This window comes from Tachyglossus aculeatus, chromosome 23 (assembly GCF_015852505.1).
Source record: "Tachyglossus aculeatus isolate mTacAcu1 chromosome 23, mTacAcu1.pri, whole genome shotgun sequence".
Classification (NCBI taxonomy): Eukaryota; Metazoa; Chordata; class Mammalia; order Monotremata; family Tachyglossidae; genus Tachyglossus; species Tachyglossus aculeatus.
Window position 1 is genome coordinate 8,875,221 of NC_052088.1, and position 5,305 is coordinate 8,880,525.

General features: G+C 44.2%; 1 non-coding gene across 1 annotated transcript; it reads right to left on the reverse strand.

Annotated features, from left to right (window-relative positions):
- Positions 1–3,194: 3,194 nt before the first annotated feature.
- Positions 3,195–3,332, reverse strand: LOC119944907. The gene has a single exon (XR_005456048.1). It is a non-coding gene; the product is annotated as a small nucleolar RNA SNORA7 (small nucleolar RNA).
- Between the last annotated feature and the right edge of the window lie 1,973 nt (positions 3,333–5,305).

The following is a 5,305-nucleotide window of genomic DNA, read 5'->3' on the forward strand; positions in this document are numbered from 1 at the left end:
AAACCAATCAATCAAGTGATGGTAGTTTTTGAGTGCTTACTGTGTGCAGAGCACTGTCCGAGGCACTTGGGAGAGGAAAATACAATAGACCGGTAGACACGAAACCAGCCCCCAAGGAGAAGCAGTGTGGTCTAGTGAAAAGAGCACAGGCCTGAGAGTCAGAGGACATGGGTTCTAATCCCAATTGCACCATTTGTCTGCTGTGTGACCTTGGTCAAGTCACTGTGCCTCAATTACTTTCTCAGTAAAACGGGGATTAAGAGTGTGAGCCCCATGCGGAACAGGGGCTGTGATCAATCTGATTATCTGGTTTCTACCCCAGTCCATAGTACAGTGCCTGGCACATAGTCAGGGCTCGACAAATTCCATTAAAAAAAAATCTAGTAAAGGACCTTACAATCTGACACCGATACGCCTTCGTCTGGCTTTTACATTGGGCTTGAGTGTTGCACTTCCTTTCAATGATTTAAAAAAACAAACCACTGGGGTCTTGGTCATTTATGACGTAGGAGGAAACCTCCAGTCGAGAATAAGAGAAGTGCCTCAGGTCTGAGACTTCAGGGCCAAGTATTAATTAGAGTGAAAGTGTCTTGCTTAGCACCACTCATATTTCCTTGTGCTTGGAAAAGCGAAAGGGGTTTCAGTGATTCTCTAGAATGCTCTAGAACTTGTATGGCCGCATAGCTTCCCTGGGACGGAAACACGATGACCATCCTTTTTGTCAAATGAAAATGTACATATCAGTAATTCATTTATTTATTTATTCATAGTCATGTCTGTCTCCCCCTCTAGACTGTAAGCTCCTTGCAGGCAGGGAATGTGTCTGTTTATTGTTCTGTTGTACTCTTCCAAGTGCTTAGTACAGTGCTTTGCACTCAGTAAGTGCTCAAGAAATACTATTGAATGACTGAATGAAAATGAAAAGGGGGCTGGGAAATCGAATACTCTGCCCTTTTCCAGCTAAGTTTAAAACAATCGACCTGCACTTTGGTGACCTCTCACTCATTCATTCATTCAATCGTATTTATTGAGCGCTTACTGTGTGCAGAGCACTGTACTAAGCGCTTGGGAAGTACAAGCTGGCAACATATAGAGATGGTCCCTACCCAACAGCGGGCTCACAGTCTAGAAGGGGGAGACAAACAAAACAAAACATATTAACAAAATGAAAGGGCACTCATGCCCTTCCCCATTACTGGAACTTCCTCTCCCTTCAAATCTGCTAGAACAAAGCTCTTCCTCCTTCAGGAAGCTTTCCCTGATTGGTTTTCCTTCTTCCCACATCATTTCCTCCCAATTACCACCTTGGCACTTTTGTGTCACCTCCACATTTTCCATCTACATCCAACCATAACACCAGGAGACATATAGATTTACATACTGTTCTATTTAAGCACTTATTGATAAGTCAGTGATATGTATTGAACTCTACTGAGTGCAGAGTACTGTACTGAAGGCTTGGGAGAACATACTACAACAGAGTTGGTAGAAACGTTCCTTGCCCGCAAGGAGCTTACACCATTTTCTTCCAATTTGTCATTTATTTTTTACTGGTCTCCCCTGTTAGCCTAGAAATTTCCTGAGGGCAAAGGATAGTGTCTTTTAATTTTGTTGTGCTTTCCCAGGCACTCAGCATCCACTGTCCATCCAGGACCTAGGGCAGGCAGGTTCTGGATTTAGGAATCTTTTTCCTGATATGCGGTCGCATTAACGTGACTCAGTGGAAAGAGCATGGGCTTGGAAGCCAGAGGTCATGGGTTCTAATCCTGGCTCTGCCACTTATCAGCTGTGTGACTTTGGGCAAGTCACTTAACTTCTCTGTGCCTCAGTTACCTCATCCGTAAAATAGGGATTAAGACTGTGAGCCCCTTGCGGGACAACCTGATCACCTTGTATCCCCCCCAGCGCTTAGAACAGTGTTTCACACATAGTACGCACTTAACAAATGCCATTATTATTATTATTATTTGGGTTAATTCATTCATTCATTGTATTGAGCACTTACTTTGTGCAAAGCACTGTACTAAGCTCATCAGAAAGTACAATACAACAATAAGCAGTGACGTTCCCTGACTACAACGAGCTTACCTTCTAGAGCTGGGGAGGCAGACATCAATACAAATGAATAAAATTACAGAACTGTACATAAGCACTGTGGGATTTTTGAGTGCTTTCTGTGTGCCAAGACCTGTACTAAGCACTTGGCTCTTTTGTTCATGAAATCCGGCCACCTCTGAGTTAGATTTTGATTTGCCTTGACCAGCTCCAAATGTGTCCATACAACCACATCACAAACTATCCAGATAGACTGTAAGCTCACTGTGGGCAGGGAACGTATCTACCAACTCTGTTAAACTGGCCTCTCCCAAGCGACTAGTACAGTGCTCTAGCACACAGTAAGCGCTCAGTGAATAAGATGGATTCATGGATTGGTAGAGTCACAAAGTTTCCAAATTCCCTCCTAATGTTCAATCCAAAGCGCATCACCTTTGGCTTGTAGGGAAGGCCTATTGGTTCCCACACTGAGCGTTTCATAAACGCTGTTGGCTGGCTGAAGAGGAATCTATCAGGCCAAAGAAATTGTCACCAACTCCAACCCAGACTGTCCTGCTTTCCAATGCTATATTTGTTGGCAGTGAGCACCTGAAGCCTAAAAGAAGACAGTATTATTGTTGAGGGCTCTATTTTAAACTTTCGTGAAAACGATCGCTTCGTTTCCGCCTGCTTTATTTTCTTGCTCTCTTACAATGAATATTAACGGTGATGGTTTCAATTGAAACAGCAAAATAGAATATACATATGACTGCCATTCATATATTATATATAATATATTTGTAAAGAGAGAGAGATGTGGGACTTTGCCATCATAAGTCAATCAGTCGATGGTATTTATTGAGCACTTACTATATGCAGAGCACTGTTCTAAGTGCTTGGGAGAAGACAAGAGAAATTAGCAGACACACTCCCTGCATATAATGAGCTTTGTCTTGTCTTATGGTGTTGTCTCCGACTCATGGACACATCCCTTCCAGAACGCCCCTCCTCCATCTACAGTTGTTCTGGTAGTGTATCCATACAGTTTTCTTAGTAAAAATCCGGAAATGGTTTACCATCGCCTTCTTCCATGCAGTAAACTTGAGTCTCCACCCTTGTCTCTCTCCTGGGCCACTGCTGCCCAGTATGGGTAAGTTTTGATTCGTGGCAGATTAACTTCTACTCGCTAGCCACTGGCCAAGCTAGGAATGGGATGGGTAGGCCTCTGCTTGACTCTCCCTCCCATTGTCGAGACTGGTAGAGTGCTGGAAACTTTCCAGGTGCGACCCTGAGAGGGGTATGATGAGGTTACAGACTAACAAAGTCCCAGATTGCAAAGTATTGCTACCCAAGCAACTTGCGTACCATCGTAACATCACAGGGAGATGAGAACAGCAAGTTTTACCTGCAGTCTACAGTTAGAGAAATTGCAGCAAAGTTGGAGGGACTTATTTAGGGCTACACAGTTATTCACTGCACCGTGACAGCCAGAGCGGTCCTCCAGACTTAAGCAGAACCAAAACACGACTTCCATTTTTGTCATCGACTAGGCCTCTTAAAGCCTGCTGCTTTTGTTTTCCCAGCAAATTCCGGAACCAAGAAGGGCCCGGTATTAGAAAACTCGTGGAATGGCAGTGGAAAAGCCCCACTGATTCTGGGAGAATTGCCAAGTTCCTTTTTTTCCGACACTGCAGAGAAAAACATTAAATGTCATCTTCATCCTACAGTTTACAGAGCAGCCCCGGTTTGACATTGTGGATTGTTGCCAAGGAGGAACAAGACACAGTCACTGTCCTATTAGAATTTATTCTCTAAGTGCTTTTGACTGATCAACTCCAGTGCTAGCCAAGTGTTAAGGGGTAAGTGTTACGAAGGAGGAGGAGCCAAAAACTTCTGAAGTAGGAATGTCTCAAAGGAGGGGGACTTTAGTTCATTTATTAAGATTGCCAATGGGCCAGGGGTGGAGTAAAAGAAAGGTGAGAATGATAAGAAACTAGGTGGGGGGAGTGAATTCATTGAGAGCTTGCCTCTTGAATGCAGCACTTGGGAGAGGGCAATAAATTAAATCTACTGAAGTCTTAAGTGCCCTCTTACTTTCCCTCTTCTTTCTCCCCTCCTTTCCTCCTCCTTTTTTTCCCTTCTCTTTTTTGTCCTCTTTCTGTTATTGCTAGACTTTATTCTTTTATAACCTACACGTTGACCCCACCCCTGTTTTAATGTTGCAAAAATTAGGCAAATAAGTAGGGCGATTATCCTAATAATAATGATGGCATTTATTACGCGCTTACTATGTGTAAAGCACTGTTCTAAGCTCTGGGGAGGTTACAAGGTGATCAGGTTGGCCCACAGGGGGCTCACAGTCTTAATCCCCATTTTACAGATGGGGGAACTGAGGCTCAGAGAAGTTAAGTGACTTGCCCAAGTCACACAGCTGACAGTTGGCGGAGCGGGGATTTGAACCCATGACCTCTGACTCCAAAGCCGGGGCTCTTTCCACTGAGCCACGCTGCTTCTCTAATAGATAAGGCATGTTTATCTTGTAATAGAAAAAGCTACTAATGAAGAGGAGCAACAAAAATTAGTTTATAAAGTACATCATCATCATCATCATCAATGGTATTTATGGAGGGCTTACTATGTGCAGAGCATTGTACTGAGCGCTTGAGAGAGTACCACACAACAGAGTTGGTAGACACGCTAGCCTGCATATAATAATAATTATAAGAGAAGCAGCATGGTTCAGTGGAAAGAGCACGGGCTTTGGAGCCAGAGGTCATGGGTTCAAAACCTGGCTCCGCCAATTGTCAGCTGTGTGACTTTGGGCAAGTCACTTAACTTCTCTGGGCCTCAGTTACCTCATCTGCAAAATGGGGATTAAGACTGTGAGCCCCCCGTGGGACAACCTGATCACCTTGTAACCTCCCCAGCGCTTAGAATAGTGCTTTGCACATAGTAAGCGCTCAATAAATGCCATTATTATTATTATTATTATGGTATTTGTTAAGTGCTTACTATGTTCCAGGCGCTGTTCTAAGCGCTGGAGTGGATACAAGCAAATCGAGTTGGACACAGTCCCTGCCCCATGTGGGGCTCACAGTCTCAATCCCCATTTTACAGGTGAGGTAACTGAGGCCCAGAGAAGTGAAGTGACTTGCCCAAGGTCACACAGCAGACGAGTGGCAGGGGCAGGATAAGAACTCATGATCTTCTTACTCCCAGGCCCATGCCCCATCCACGATGCCGTGCATGACTTTACAGTTTAGAAGGGAAG